This window comes from Lagopus muta, chromosome 1, assembly GCF_023343835.1.
Source record: "Lagopus muta isolate bLagMut1 chromosome 1, bLagMut1 primary, whole genome shotgun sequence".
NCBI lineage: Eukaryota > Metazoa > Chordata > Aves > Galliformes > Phasianidae > Lagopus > Lagopus muta.
Genome location: NC_064433.1, coordinates 185,039,109 through 185,055,868, shown reverse-complemented (window position 1 = coordinate 185,055,868; position 16,760 = coordinate 185,039,109). Strand labels below are relative to the sequence as shown.

Here is a 16,760-nt window from a genome sequence, read left to right as displayed (position 1 = left end):
TACAGATAAGGAAATACGAAATGGTGGCATGGGAGCCAGCACCATTCCTTCTGCCTCTGTTATTCCTCAAGCATAAGCTGGGAACCACTCACTCCTTGAGAAAAAATATGGTAATGGGATTGATCCAGAGCAACACATGTGAAATGGTCTTGCTAATCAACAGAGCTTGCTCCCTACTGGAAGAAGCATAAGCAGAACAACAGACATCATTACCACACTGGTAGGATTGATTAATAAGGAAAACTGCATTAACTACTTCTACTAATACCCATTAGCAATTACACATCGTAACATTCACTAAATGCATGTGTAAATAGTGCTCCTAAGTGACAGGGAAGGGTGCCTGAAGGATGCAACGTGATGTTAGCTTTTCTTTCTGCTTGCTTGGGTTTTGTATTGCAAGAACAATCTCTGCACTGGGTAAGAAAATCAGTTGGAGGGAGTCAGGATAGGAGGAGGACCTCAGGAAGGCACCATTAGTGCTAGCTGAGAGTGCCTTTTGTCCCGTGATAAGGATTGGTGCTACGGGGCTTTCCAAGTAACATGGTTTACATTTTGGATGTGACCATTCAGCTATCAGTTCAGTGAAAAATTTCAGTGCAATAGCACCCAACACCCCCAAAATACTGCTCCAAAGATGATTCTCTGTGTAATCTGTGTTTGCTGGACTCTATGTGCAATTACTGAGCATTATTTTTAGCCTGGGTTTCAGTAGAGTTGTGTTCAGCTCTTGGCTCTGCCACAGACTTCGTACATGACCTTGGGCAAATCAGTTTCTTTCTCAGCACCATCTGCAGCATTATACATTTTCCTCCCACTCTGAATTTGTCTCGCCAAAGTGGATTCAGAGCTTTTTGGAGCAGGACATTCCCTCACTGTGTTCTGTTAGCAACCGACATGATGAGACACTGATGCTTTCGTATGACTTACAGGTAGTTTGTAACTGCAACTGGGAGGAACCTAACAACTTGTGACTTCCATGAGCTATAGAATCACAGAATCATGGAATCATTAAGGTTGGAAAAGACCACTAAGATCATTATGCCATGTCCAACCCCAACCCACCCCACCATGCCCACTTACCACGTCCCTCAGTGCCACATTTCCACGGTTCTTGAACACCTCCAGGGACAGTGACTGCACCATGGGCAGCCTGTGCCAATGCCTCAACACTTTCTGAGAAGAAAATTTTCCTAATGTCCAACCTGAACCCCCTCTGCTGCAACTTGAGGCCATTCCCTCTCATCCTATTGCTGCTATCTGGGAGAAGAGGCTGACCCCCACCTCACCACAACCTCCTGTCAGGGAGTAGTAGAGAGCAATAATGTCAAATCATTAACTCTTCTGTATGTTTTGGACAAAGCTGGAATTTGTCATACTCTTCCATTGCAGAACATCAGCACTTTTAATTTCGGCTGGTAAATTTTATGAATGCTTTTCGCGTACATTTTTTTGTTGTTGTTCTCTTTTTTCCTGGTGCAGACCATGTCCTCCTGCTTTGAGATTATTATCTACTTGCTGCAGTCAGTGCAGAGGGGCTGGTTGATCAGCTTTTGCTCAGTTATTTCGTAACATACACACTAAATCACAGCATGGGGCACGCTAAGGGATGAGGCACTGCCCAAGGGGGCTGCTCACCTGTATGTGGGTTTGATGGCTGTGACCCAGTGGGAGGCATGGACACGAGAGCAGCAGATTGGAGAGCCAAAGGAATTAGCAGCAATTCAGCGTTCCTGCAGAGCAGGGGAGAGATGAGCCCACTGTGGAAGAGGAGAAGGATAAGGAAAAGAGGAGGAAGGGAAAGGTAAAGGGAGAGGAAAAGTGAGAGGAAAAGAGGGAGAGAAGAGGGGAAAAGGAAAGGGAAAGGGGGAGGGAAAGGGAAAGAGAAAGAGAAAAAGGAAGGGAAAGGGAGAGGAAAAGAGAGAGGGAAAAAAGGAAAAGGAAAGGAAGAGGAAAAGGGAAAGGGAAAGAATGCAGCTGCATTGTCTGTATTTCTCTCCTCAGTGAGGCTCCTGTAAACCGGAGTCTGGACTCCAGAAGGAAAGAGCTGGTGATGACACAGGCGCTTATCACAACATTCTAATAAAAGAGGCAGAACTGTAACTTCGACATAAGAGGACAGTCGCTGTATTGCCTCGCTGGGAAAGCGAAGCGAGCAGCCCTTAGGACAGGTGCACCTCCAGCAGCACATGCACCGCTCAGGCACCGGAACTCGCAGGCAAGTTGCAGCCGTGCCCGGGGTGGGTGCACCGGGAGGGGGGGGGGGGGGGGGGGGGGAACACCGCGCTCCGACCCCTCTGGGAGGGGGGGAGACCCCTCGGCTCCACGGATGGGTGGGTGGATGGATGGGCGGGCGGGGGTGGGCACGGTCCCTCCCCGCGGGCCGGGCTGCGCTCCCGGCAGGCAGCGCTGCGCTGTGTTCCACGCCGCGCCCGGCCGGGCTCGGCCCCCTCCTCCTCCACCTCCTCCTCCTCCTCGTCTCCTTCCCCCCGCCGCAACCCTCCGGCACGGAGTTCCCGCTGCAGCCTCCCGATGGATCCCGGCAGCGGCACGCCGCGGGGCAGCTGAGCCACACGGTGCGTAGCGCGGGGCTGCGGGAGCGGCGGGCGGAGCGCGGCCAAACTTTCGGCGCGGGGGCAGCGGGCGCGGGGCCGCCGGGCGGAGGAGGTCCGGCCGCGGGGAGGGGCGGCTGCGGCCCCGCTCCGCTCGTAAGGTGCGGCCGCTGCCCCCGGGCTTTGCTTCCGTGCGGGCGGGAGTTCTTTTATTATGATTATTTTAAATCTTTGCTTTTTGTTATGAATATATTAATGTGTGTTAATGTAATTGTATTACTTTTTTTTTTTTTTTTTTCCCTCGTCGCTTTTTAATTTTTACCTTCTTTCTGCTTTGTTTATTTAGATAGATAGATCTGTGTGTGCGTGTGTGCCTGTCGCTGCTCTTCAGCTGCAGTTGCTCCCGGCCGAGCCCGGGGGATTGTGGCTGCAGCTGCTGGGTTCAAGGAGAGGGATGTTCCCCTGCTCGCGTTTTGCTAGCTTCGTTGGTCTCTCCGCTCTCCGTGCCCTCGGCTGTGCGGGGCAGAGCCGGGAGCGTCCCCGTCCAGGCAGCAGCTCGGGGGCACTCACCGAGTGTGGGTGTGTGGGGGCAGCCGGGGAGGACCGGGCTGATGCCGGGGATGGGCTGAACGCGTCTCTCGCAGCGCGTAAGTTGTGCTGTGAAAGGAACTCCGCTCCTCGGCCACTTCTGGAACCCCACCGGATTATTTGCGGGAGGATAAAGAGAGCCGCGCTGCCCTGAGAAATGTGTCAGTGAGCGTCTTATCGTGTTATTCCTTTTTTGTGTGTGTGTGTTTGTGTGTTCGTGCCCTTGTGTTGTGGTTGGGAGGATTAAGGGTTGCCGAGTGTCCATAGTCCCAGATCCAATTAAAATAAACGCCTGTAAGTGGGACGTAATGGGAAGTCGGCGCTGGCATCCCGGCAGAGGCACCGCAGCCTTGGTGTTGGTTAAAGGAAGGAGCTGATGGGAATGGAAGCTCTCCTCTGACTGGTGATTTCCTCTGACAGGCTGAGAGAGGTGTGCAGTTCGGATTGTGAGTCCTTAACCAATCTCTGTCCGGCAGACAGAAAGGAAAAACCCATGCTTTCCCCACGCAGAGGCGTTTTAACTTGTCACTCGTGTAGCAGATGCTTTTCTTAAGGAAATCTGCTCTGAGATCTCAGCAAAGGAAGCAAGAGAGGGCGATGTGAGCGATGCAGAGTACCACACTGTTCCCTAACCACCGAGGCAGGCTTCTGTGCTGGGTGCTTGCTCCTGGTCTGGAACTGTTGTGCAGAGGGTTATTTGGGAGAGCAGAGCCTGGCAAACAGCCTGGCCAGGTCCCGGCTGCTTTTTCCTTCCTTTCCTGCTGGCACACAGAGAGCTCATCCTCCAGCTGAACGAAAAGTTACTTTTGTGGCTTGGAAAGGACTTGGTGGCAAACACCGGGAGAGGAGGAAAGATCCCTCTGGAGTCAGCCTGCCTGGGAAAGGGCTCACGGCTGTGAGCTCCACACCCAGAAAGCTCCGGAGTCCCACTGAGAGCCAGGTAGGAGCAGGCACTGCAGGGCTGGGAGCGGGGACATCCTCTGCCTGGTCCTTGGGTGGTGCTCGTGCTGTAGGAAATGCAGGTTGGCAGTGCAGCAGTCATGCTCGTTCTTTGCTTCCTCACTTCTGCTCTTTTGGGTTGTTTTTTTTCACTCTTTTTTTAAGCTTGATTCTTAGCACAGTATCTTGTTTGCTTGTAACAATTGCATCCTGTACCTGTGTGTTGGCAGTACATGGGATGCTCTGTGAACTGCATGCAATGTCACCTGGTGGTTATCATGCATATATCTCTATATGGTGTTACCCCCATTCTCCCTGCTTCCTGCAGTGCCTGAATTGAAGGCATCAGGTTGTGCTGTTGCCATGAAGTTATGAAGTTGTTCTTTGCTGACCTGATGCATCCTGGCTGATGGATTCTGTCCAACACAATAAAGTGAGCAATTAGGACTGAGTTGGGGATTTCAGCAGCCGCTTGTTAGGAGCAGTTTATAGCTGCTGTTCCCCTACAGATGTATTTCTGTGCTGAATTCTTGAATGCCTTCTGACACATGCCAGCTGCACTCATAATGCTCGTGTTTACAGTCAGGTTCTGAAGGACAGAAAGCTGGTATGGAGAAGGTTTGTTTTAATATCACAGGAAGTCAAAAGAGTCATTAAGGTTTGAAAAGACCACTAAGATCATCGAGTCATCAGCCCATCCCCTCCATACCCACTCACCACATCCCTCAGCGCCACATCTCCATGGTTCTTGAACACATTCAGAGACACTGACACCACCACCCTGGGCAGCGCATTCCTGTTTTCCTGCACTCAAACCATGTTGGCCATTCTACCTTCAGAAAAGACCCAGCTAGTGGTTGTCATGTCACGTGTACTAGACCAAATCAACCCATTCCAGTGTCTTCATGCCCACAGCTACCCAATTCACCTAGCCTATGAAGCACCAGGACCTACCTCTTTTAGCAAGGTGTGTCAGTGCTTAATGTCCTGCTTCTGGCTGCAGGTTGGAATCTTGTGTGGTTTGGGAATGCCCTTAGATTCCCACTGCCTGGAGAAGCCTTTGATTGCTTATATGAAGGATTCCACGTGTTCTATGATTTCTCCTGTGCCACGATTGCTCCTCGTGCTCCCAGCCCGAAAGCTGCTGGCATTGATGCCACTCTGACAGTTCTGGTTGGGAGTTCCAGGGCAGGGAGTCAGCACTGCTGTGGAGAAGTGGAATCCTGTCTATGTTGTCTTCAGTGGGAATTTTGGCATAGATAACAACGGGCAGAACTTCCATCCAGAAGCAGTCCTCTCTTCTCCTTGGTAATCCCAGAGTGCTCTAGGGAAGCTTTTGCTTTTTGATTGCCTCTCAGCCTGTTGCTGTTTGTGTGGTGGTGTCAGTCTCTTTGAATGTCACTCTGTGCCTTGCACAGGCATGGTGTTTTTGAGCAAATAGGAGTGAAAACGTTGACACACATTGACTGTCCCTCTGCCCGTGACCCAGGTTGCAGTCAGAACCCAGCAAGACCCAGCTGATAGGACTGTGCAGGGAGAGCAGTGATGGTTGCAGTTGGGGCATTCTCACTTCTGCATCTGCAAATTATCAGCTTGGTGATGGGCATTCAATGTGTGCAGCAGTGGTGTATTCATTAATTCAACCCTACTTAGCCCATGCACATGGAGCTTTTTCTGTGCAGGTGGAGAGCTATTCTGAGACACTTGGTATACCCTGCATCCAGATCAATGTTTTGTATTAAACGACAGTGACAAATGAGAGGTGTTTGATACTTCTTTCACATGTGGAAGATGTGTGGTGCAGCATATCAGAATTTGTGTTTAATCAGTGCTGGCTGAAAGCTGGTCCAGGTTGGGTCTGTGTAGTAGAAATGGTCTTTTCAGTAGGAACAGAATGACCAAATCAAACAGAATTTTCAGTTTATTATTTTCAGTGGCATACAAGAAGATTTGCTGATGTACAACAAAGATATTGATTGGGATGGGGGTATTTGGGTCTATATTTATTTATTTTTCAAACAAAATAGTTTACTGTGGGAACACTTTGGTGTCCGTAGTTCCAGTGCAGATGATTCTGGGGGGCTTTGCAGTCTTCAACCATGCATTCATCCCAGACTTACAGGCATTTTGTTCATGTAGAATGACAAAATAAAATACAAACAAACATGACAGCAAGTAGCTTGTGTTCCATATGCATCTTTGTCCTTAGTGAAAGAGACTTATGTAAAGAGGATATATTGAACAGTTATAAAGTACAGCTCGTTAGTGTCTCTCAGCTTGTTTCTTTGAGAATTTACAGATCTTAACTAAAACACTCTCAATTCTCATTTCATTTAGATGAGCATGTTTAGAATCATCGAATCATTAAGGTTGGAAAAGACCACTAAGATCACAATGCCCACTCATCAGTCCATCCCCACCATGCCCACTCATCATGTCCGTCAGTGCCACATCACCAGGGAAGGTGACTGCAGCCCTGGGCAGCCTGTGCCAATGCCTCAGCACTTTTTCTGAGAAGGAATTTTTCCTCATATCCTCCCCTGATGCAACTTGAGGCCATTCCCTCTCATCCGATTGCTGTTACCTGGGAGAAGAGGCTGAGCCCCACCTTGCTGCAACCTTTCAGATAGTTGCATTGATACTGTAATAGGCATCAAATCAGACCCAAGAGTGCTGAAATGTGGATGAGCTGTTAGGTTTGGGCACAGTTGGGACTGTCAGGATGCAAAAGAGGACAGTGCTGTGAAAAGGGAAGAGAAGAGCTCTGCTGGGCTGCTTTGTGATTTTTTTAAAGTGCAGATCAAAAACTTGAACATAACCATTAATATCCTCTCCTCTTCATGTTGTCTAAGCTGTAAGGACTGTATTCTGTGCAGCGCTCGATCTGCAGGGCTGAGCTGGGAGCTGGAGGCAGGGCTGGCTGGCCCTGGGCCAGCAGGTGCATTGAGCGGTGGTTTGAGAGATGTAGTGTCCTTAGCTTGACTTTTGCTTCACCGCACACTGAACTGGTCAAATAAAGAGTCACTTTGGTTGAAAAGGTGTTTGTAGCAACATTAACACTGGTCTTTCCCTGCACCAAGAGCAGACCTTGGTGTGAGTGGTGTAGCAGTTTGTGTTGGAAAATTCTCTGTTATCTTATTGAGCTGTTGTTGATTTTTCTGTCATTCTTGGTGTATGAGCCTGGTTACTACGATAATTCTACCTAAACATGTCTGTGTCTGCACTACCAGTCATCCACAGTTAATCAAAGCTCAGACCCCGCAGGCACTGACAGCAAGTTAACACAAACAGAAAACACCAGTGGCTTCGCCTGGGAGAACACAGTATTTTATTTCTTTCCTCCAGATGCCGCCTATATTAATTGTTTGGCTGTCAGTCCATGAGCATGACTCCCTTTGATATCACGGAGTGTTGCCTTGGTTATTGTGTGCTCCTTTGGAGACCACAGCAGCATCCCTTGACTGGATAGCTGCCTGCAGAGGAGTGACATCATGTGGCCTATCTCATAGAGTCATAGAATCATTGAGGTTGGAAAAGACCTCTAAGAGCATCAAGTCCAACTATCCACCTACCACCAATGTTGCCCACTAAACCATATCCCTAAGTAAGTCATGCCCCCATCTCCTGTGGGCCGAAGTCCTCCTCCCTCCCTTCCTGGGCATCAGAGGGAGTTTCCCTCTTAGTGAAAGTGCATCTTTGAGATTATTTGTTTATTTATTTAATGGGTTTAGTGTCTTATCTGGATATACATCTGGCTTTCCAGGCTTGTTGGATTTCAACAGATGGAGCTGGATCACTTCTGTCTCCAGAGGAGCCAGTGATGGGGTTAAATGCTGATGATGAGAATTGGTTTTTGGACATTCTGGATGCTTCTTAAGATCCAGCCTTGCAGCATTTCCACCTTTTAAGCCTGTGGAGCTTCTGAGCAGGGGAAAATAGTTTCAGTGACTTCCTGTAGAGCTGGTGAGAAATGGTCTGTCACCAGCCTCGGAAGTGCACAACACGACTTGTCTCTGCTTGTACTGTACATATGGGCTGTAAATAACATTTCTCTTGTGTCTCTGCAGACTTCAAAGCTTATTCCAGCTGTTGGAGGAAGCCTAGTGAGAGAAGGTAGCTGCAAGTTTAATTGTGGCTCCAGGACTTGAACTAAATCAAAATCCAAGCAGTCTGATAAAAATTGCAACCACTTGAGTGTTGTTGAAGGTTAAAAGTGAGCCCTCTTCAGAACAACTATTAATGTTTCCCCTTTTAAAATAAAGGAGATTATTAATATTCCTAAATAACATTGATCATACATCACTCTTCTGCCTTCAAACCATCTGAGCACTTCACATGATAATGCAGTTTAAATTTAGTGACAAGTGCATATAATGACGGTATAAATGTCAGTTTTGCTATCAGACACGTTATGTTCTTTTCAGTATTAGAAGTGATTATGTCCCATGTTGCTTAAACAAATCGTGGCATCCAGGAGTCTTAAGAGGATGCCCCTATGTTCTGCCACAGGCTGAAGTCATTTGTTGACTTTGTTCTGAAATAATTGGTTAATAATTTTGACATTTGCATGTCTGGGGTGTTGTTGTGTTTATATTTTTAGAAATATGGTGTTTAAAATTCTGCTTGTATCCTCCAAGCGGCATTAAGTAGCAGCAGCTCGTGCAGTGGTCAGATGAGTTAAGTGACTGCTTACATGGATGCATCACTGTGGTGCGATCAAATGCAGTGTGGAGTTGCCAGCTTGCGTTTCATTGGGATGACCTATCTTTATGGATTTTCACTGCAATGCAATGCATATGATGAATATGCTGGCAGTCAATAAATCCAGAGCTGAGAATTTACGTGAGCTTGTTTTTTTTCCCTGAGGTTTGGTATGATATTTTCTTAGCCAAAATTCAAGCACTGCTTTTCACAGTTAGCATCTTCTAGGGTACCTAATTGCTGGTTTCTTTTGGAAAAGTCCAGCCTTTTCCTTTGTTCCTTGGATAAAGCGATACTTTCTGTTCTTGCTTTGGCCTTAGTGGTGGGTGTTCATAGTATTGTAGTGCTGTGGTCTGATAAAGTGTAGTGTGTGGTAGATAAAGTGTGTGTGGCACCCAGAAGGAAATGTTCCTCTGGCAAAGAAGCCAGGACAGAACAACAAGATGGGAAAGAACAACAATAATTATTACTATTATTGTCTTAAGCTGGAGGTTTTCAGGGCCTGGATGCAAATGGAGTGAAAAAGCAGCTGCTACTTCACAGTGTCCAAGAGGCTTAATCATGGAATCATAGAATCATAGGATGGCCTGGGTTGAGAAGGACCACAATGATCATCTATTTGCAACCCGCTTGCTATGTGCAGGGTCACTAGACCAGGCTTCCCATAGCCATATCCAGGCTGACTTCAGTGTGACTGACATAAAGTGGAGATGAGGGGCAGCTACAAAGGCATCAAGGATCCTGGAGGCTGGTTTCGGATCAAGGATCCTGGATTTTGGCAAGGTTTAGCTGTTGCTCTGTACACAGAGAGAGGGATTTCTAGCATTTTAGTTTCTGCTCTCATTTGCAATCTGTGTAGGGTCCTGCTGTCCTTTTCAGATGGACGTGACTTTGGGATTCTTTTGGTGTTTTTGGACACGAGTGTCATGTGAATTTTCATGGAGCAGGCCGGTTCTAAAATCTTGCTCTTGACCTGTGATGTGGAGACAAAACTCTCTCCAAATGATGTGTGAGCTTTGGATCACCTCTGGTGCTTGGGACAGTGCTGCCTCACGGATGTCTGCTGGCCCACATCCACGTCTGGCTGGGAGGTTGTTACCTCACATGAGTGGTGCAGGGAATATTTAAAGATGCCCACAAGGCTCCTTTGGTGTGGTTTATTGTGTTACTAAGAAGCATTATGATACAGATTGTTAGGAGTACGAGCAAATACCCTGCATGCTTTTGCAGCCATATTGTGAGATTGTGGATGTATGCTGCAGAAGGGCCTTGGGGTTGGCTCTCTCCAATGTGTGCTTTTGACTGCGATTTGTCTTTGAGCCAATTTACAGCAGGAAAGGTCTGCAGTCTATCTTAAGACACCAGGATGTGCAGTTTTGTCAGTTTTTCCCTTTCTTGTCTTATTGCTCAGATATTCTCACAGTCTTCATCTATAGACATCTTCTCCTATGTTGTTCCCCTCAGTTTGGAGCTGTCTGGTGACAGCTGAAATGATTCTTGAGCATCACCAAGTGTCGGTTGTCCCACTGTTGACTTTTTCAAGTGTGATGTGAGTGTGGGAAGACAAAGGAGAAAGTGGAAGGGAGGAGAGAGGATTTCAAGTTGAATAAGGACTACATAGATGGTACTTCCTTGTCTGAGCACGGGTTAAAAGCTTTGAGGTGGAAAGGCTGGGCAGATGGGTAGTGGGAGGATGCTGGTTCCTGGTGGTAATGACTGAGGAAAGGAACCTGGAATTTTTGGGATGTTAGACTATGCTAGGTATGGAATCATAGAATGTTTTGTTTGGAAGGGACCCTTAAAGACCATCTAGTCCAACCCCCCCTGCAATGAACAGGGACACCTACAGCTCCATCAGGTGCTCAGAGCCCTGTTCTGTCTGACCCTGAGCGTCTCCAAGGATGGGCCATCCACCACTTCTATGGGCAGCCTGTGCCAGTGCCTCACCAGGTACCTGCATGGTGAATGGTGAGAGAGGGAAAGATGCAGAAAGAGTTTTGCCCCTGTAAGTCTTCAAAGATACATACATTTATTTTAAGCTCTCTTAAATACTTGACATCTTTAGCATGGCTAAAATGACATAGTAAATGGTTTTATTTGGTGTGCTTAGGGGGGAAATCCTTAGTGTGCTTTCATACTCAGCCTTTCATCAACTGACTGTATATGCAAGCAGAAACTGCACAGAGATTCTGGGAAGCAGTGATGTGCAGAGGACCTTGCTGAGAGCAAACCAGATTTTAATTTCTCACTTTTATAAAAGTGTCAGTAACTTTGTGCATGTCTCTTCCTTTGTGTTACTGTTTTATTGTTTTCTCTGCAGAAATGAAGAGGGTAATAATAACAATAAAAGGAATTTTACTGCCTATTCCCAGTAGCTTTGAATAAGTATTATTGTGATAGGCAGACAGAGGCCAAAGGAGCATGTTTATTGCAGAAATCACATCACTTCTCACAGTAACTGTTAAGATATATCCTTTTGGCTTCATAATTTCTCTGTTGTGTAAGTATTTTTTAGCCAAAGTGTTTACGGAGTGAATGTGGCGTTCCTTCACCCTGCAGATGTAACAGTTCTATTTCAGTCAGCTCGCAGTGTGCGCCCTGCAGGGCTGCCCAGTGTGCACGCCTGGGTCACACCTGCATGGAGATGGTCACTGGCAGGAGAGGGGGAATCTGCAGAGGGATCACCTCTAGTGTGTGTTACTCACTTTTCATTTCTGCTGCTTTTCATCTCCTGTACGCTCTTTTCTCCCAGTGCCCAGCTACAGTGAGGCATTCCCCGTCTACGTGGGGGTGTAGAAAAGCCTTTTACAGCAGAAGTCGTTTGTCATCTGACTTGCATTGCTTGGAGTCTCAGGAGCATTACTCATTTGAGTAGCTCTGCTGTGTATGTCAAACCTGCATCTTGAGGGTTGCTCTGACACTGCCATCAGGACAAAAATTGTCATCTATCAGGCAGAGGTCAGCCCTCCACTGAATGAGGAGCTTGTGAACCTGAATATATTTTTTGGTTGCTGGTCCCCTGGGGCAGCTGGGGGGCTCACCATGTGCAGAAGACAGGACATGTATGGCTCCTGCCACGGCCATGGAGCATGCTATACTCACAACCACTCTTGGAAATGCCTTTCAGGGGCTCTATAGACATGCACTAGCTTTACTAGGAATCATTGAACAGAAATTATGTAGATCATTACTCTGTGTGGAGTGTGAGTTCATTTACAGTGTGTGTGTGCTGAGGATTGTGGCTGTTCTAGTGGCGTATCCTTGCTGAGTTCAAATAATGCTGCTCTTACGTGATTGTGAAGTTATCCGTAACAGGGCTGGCCACCTTCGGGGTGCATTTGGTGCGTGGGCTGTTTTTATTGTACTGACACGTGTTGCTGGAGGTTAGCACAAGTCCCGGTTTGTACTGTCCTCTCCGCTAAGTCGTTCTTGGCACTCGTGGAGTCGTTTTCAATCCACCACAGTGAAGTTGAGATTAGAATTCTTTGGATTTTGGACAAAAGGAATAGTGGTTTCTTCTTGTGAGTGCACATTTCTCTGCCAGTGGAGACTGGATGACTTAATCTCTGCATATATCAACGCACTGATCAAGTTTCACAGCAAAGTATCCAGGGGTAACTATAACAAATATGTAAAAATGTAAGCCTGGGCTGTAATTTAAGGCCTCTGTTGTAATACACTTCTGACTGTAACAGGAGTGGTAGCTGATTTCTGGATTTTAGAGTAGTTTTATCTGCAGTAATATTCATCTGTAGGTCTGTCAAAACAGCCTTCTAGAACCAGAGCTGCCCATGGCATGGCATTTGATCAAATATGTGATATTAAAATCAGGTTCATGGTTTCACATCCGAAGAAAAAATGAAGTCTTTGAGAGCATCTTCCTTTCAGATGTCTGTCATAGGGCTGAAATTCTGTGAAAATGGCCAAGATGGGCTCGCTTTGGGTGCATTTCTTAAGAGAGATTTGGCTAGTTGGTTCTTATCTTTCCATCCTTCTCATTGGGTGCTGCTGTGAGCATTAAGACTCTCTCTAATGAGTTCTCAGAAAAGATTTCATGTGACGTGGTATTCGGCATGTGGATGGTTCAGAAGACACCTTCTTTAGAAGGAGGATGTTTATGGAACAGTCTGATAGGAATGACTGATAATGTGTTGAAGTGCTGCTAACCTGCCCTGAGCTGCGGCTGTCTGTATGGGCTCACAGCTCACAGCCTTCAGGAGGCTCCACTGCGCTCATGTGGGGGGGATTCAGCTTCGGTTCACAAACACTTCTTTTTTTCACTTGTAAATCTCAAAATGCTTCACAAGGAAGAACAATATCTTCATACAGTCCCACTTCAGTAAATGTAAAGAATTGATGTACCACTTCTTCATATAACATGCTTTCTAACATGCTCATTGGTTTTGCATAGGGCTTAGAGATGGGTGATGGATATTTTTGACTCCCTTTTTTTCTGCTGCCACCATTTTATTCTGCTAACCCAGCTCTGCTGGAATTGAGAATTAGCTGCCATTTCTGTGATTTCAGCCCTTTGTGTTTCTTCTTCCTCTTGTCTTTTTTATGTATTTCATAGAATCAGAGAATCATTTGAGTTGGAAGGGACCACTAAGGGTCATCCCATCCAACTCCCCTGTAGGGGACAGGGACACCTACTTCTTGTCAGGTGCTCAGAGCTCCATCCAGCCTGACCTTGAGTGTCTCCAGGGACAGGGCATCCGCTTAGGCAGCCTGTTCCAGTGCTATTTGTTCAGCTCTGTCTTGGACTTTTCATTGTGCAGAGTGTGTATGTATGTGTGTAGCAGGGAATACACAAGGGAAAAAAGGAATGTGTAAGAAGAAGAAATCTCAGTTTATTGCCTTGTAGCTCCTGAGTCCCTACATGGGGCATGCCTTAGCTCTGTCCTCAGCTGTGCTTCGTGCAATCAGCTCCATCATGGTAGCCAAATGAAGATCATGATGGTTAGTAAAGTGCATGTGCTGATTTAACTCAAGATTTCCCTCCCATTCTTTGTACAGAGAAAATAGAAACTTGGTCTAGACTTTAAGGTAGTCTGGAGCCCTCAGTGAACTTCAGGCCTGATCCGTAGACTACAGTTCACGGGTGGTCAGCAGCTGCTAATGCACCTTGCTGAAGGTATCTGCTATTGGGAGCATGGGGCTGTTGTTTTTTGGGAAGGTAGTTTTAGGACCAAAAATCTTGACAGGGCTAAACACGTTTAACTTCCAGGTGGTCTGTATTTGGAAAGCAATGGCTAGAAAGGAAGAATTAGTGGAAGTTAAAAGAGAAGTCCATTAATGTCTGCCTTTGTAATAGTAAGTAGGTCAGTGAGCTGAGAGAGACCACAGACAGACTTGTAGTTCTCACCCAGTGAGGCTGCAAAGAAGATGCTGAAGCAGAGACAGTGATTCAATCAGGAACTGCTCATGTGGGTACATAATCAAAACTGCAGAAAGCATCTTACACTCTGATTTTGAGCTGGTGTCAGTTCTGCATTCCCACGCAGAGCTTGCCAACCTTCTTGTCTTTGGGTTTCATGGATGGAGGGGCTAGAGCAGATGAATTGAGGCCGTACACGATTGCTCTGTGTAGTGCATGTGATTGCTGACCTTGGCACAAGACAGCATCTCTGTGTGTGTCCTGTGTAGAGCCAGGGTGCTGCTGTGTTTGTGGTGGGAGCTGTGGTCCCAGGGCATGCACTGGGGTGCCCCACTCTCAGAAAGCCATTTGTGTGCTGGGTGAGTAAAGCACCCATTGCCTTTCTCCTGTGAACACAAGGGTTGGAGTCCAATTATTTTGCACGTAATGAGGAGGCCGCTGAAAGAGGCTGGAGTTTGGCAGGGCAGAATGGGAGCGTTCTCATGCTTCTGTTTTGCACGGGAAACATCATTATTTGGTTACGTGGTTATGAGGGAAGTTCTGGCTCATGAGGTTTTAAGGACTCGAAAGGAGTCAGTGGTCATCATGGGATGTCTGGGGATCATGCAGGGTATCGTCAGAAAGATTACTGGGGGAGTAACTGCATAGCCAAGCTTTTCTGGGAACATCCTGGGATAATGGAAGAGGAAAACAGTGCATGGTTCTGAATATGGACATGTCAATACGAAAAAATAATCAAATCTATTAGTGTTAACAGTCCTTTTACAGGAAGAAATTTTTTTAACTTATCTTTATGCAGACTGCTGTTAAGTGAGGGATTAAAATAGTAATATTTCAACCCAGGGAAGTACCATGAAACTGGGCTGCTATTGCAAGGGGACGGGATGCTGCAGGAAGCACAGCCCAGGATGAGATACGTGTTGGCTGCAAAGCTGCAGCATCCTGGAGAGTCTGAGCAGCACTGCTTGAGAAAACCTGAGCCAGCTGTTGTTCTGAAAGTGCTGTGGAAGCACTAAGGTTTTACTTATTTTTGTTTGGTTGCTTTGGTGAAAATCCTAAACAGAACCGTGTAAAAAATGGAGAGTGCAATTCTTCCACTTTCCAATTCTTTTGGACATTTTTTCCCATTCTTTACGACACAAAATGGAGAAGGAATAACAAGGAGAGAGTGGTCTGCTCATCAAATCCTGCAGCTGTTCATACAGCTTAAAAAAACTTCGGTAAACTTGAATGGGATATTTAATAAGGATTGTATTCATGCACTGAATTAACAAGCATCCTCTTGAGTTTATTTATTTATAAATATAATTAAAGCCTGGGGAGACAGCAAGCTATGTACCTGCTCAGTTTCTACATTTAGGAAGATCTAGGTTGAAAGAAGATGAAGTTATGAAAATGAAGTGCTGCATGGCATTGATTTCTTTAGGTGCTAACAAAGCGGAAAGTGAATGAGGATGACAACAAAGTAATGTCTCTGTGGGCTCAGATGCCAAATTACAAGAACTCAAAATAAATTAACTGAGACACCTGTTATTTCCTGGGCTAACTAAGTTAAGCAAACAATTTCTAGAGTCTTCTAGAGGAATGTAAAAATAGTGGTGCAGAAATAAGGGGGCATAGTAAAATATTTTCTTACTGCATTGCAGGATTATATTTTGAGATAGTTTGAGATCAGAAATCATTAATCATTCATTAATTACAGTTGTACGGTGGAATCAGCTGCACTACAAGGAAGACATTGAGGTGCTGGAACGTGTCCAGAGAAGGGCGATGAAGCTGTGAAGGATTTGGAGCACAGGTCTTACGGGGAGCGGCTGAGGGAACTGGGATTTTCAGTCTCTAGAAGAGAAGGCTCAGGGGACCTTACTGCTCTCTACAGTGCTCTCAGAGAAAGCTGTGGCGAGGTGGGGGTTGGCCTCTTCTCCCAGGTAACAGCGACAGGACAAGAGGGAATGGCCTTAAGTTGTACCAGGGGAGGCTCAGGTTGGATGCTAGGAAAGATTTCTTCTCCAAAAGAGTGAGCAGATGCTTGCTCAGGCAGCCCAGAGAGGTGGTGGAGTCACCTACCGTCCACAGAGGTGTTTGAGGAATATGCAGATGTGGCACGGAGGGCCATGGTGAGTGGGCAAGGTGGGATGGGCTGATGGTTGGACTAGGTGATCTTAGTGGTCTTTTCCAACGTTAATGACTCTGTGATTCTGTGTAGGGATAATCAAAGTTAGGCCAGCACATGACTAGGACTAAAAGACAAGTTCAGCGTTCTTTAAGTTACTAAGTGAAGCCATAGGAGTGGTAGGATAAATTAATACAAGTTGTAAATTATAGTAATGAGTAGAGGAGTAGATGTGGCTCATTTGCCTCTGGGTTCTAATTTCTGCACAACTGATTCTCAAAATAAACTTGATGTTTTTAAGTCTCTCATTTTTGTGTCTCACTGGCTTGGTTGGTTGAAATGAATTCACAGTAAGAAGGAAGTGCCTCTTCCTTTTTCTTTTTCCTCCATCTTTTCATCAATGCTATGTTTTCAGCCTGGGTGGGGCATTCAGCCATCACTGCTCTCACAAGGCATTAGCTTTTTCAGGCTGGATACTCCTGTGTTTCTT

At 46.4% G+C, this 16,760-nt stretch overlaps 1 protein-coding gene across 9 annotated transcripts in view; it reads left to right on the top strand.

The window, feature by feature from the left end:
* The first annotated feature begins 2,404 nt into the window (after positions 1-2,404).
* The window catches only part of FAT3 (FAT atypical cadherin 3), a 479,929-nt gene continuing 465,573 nt past the window's right edge, over positions 2,405-16,760 (top strand). For all 9 annotated transcript variants that reach the window (XR_007377791.1, XM_048949082.1, XM_048949052.1 and 6 more), the window contains exon 1: positions 2,405-2,576. The gene's annotated coding sequence lies outside the window, so the exon portion shown is untranslated. The remainder of the gene's footprint in view (positions 2,577-16,760) is intronic.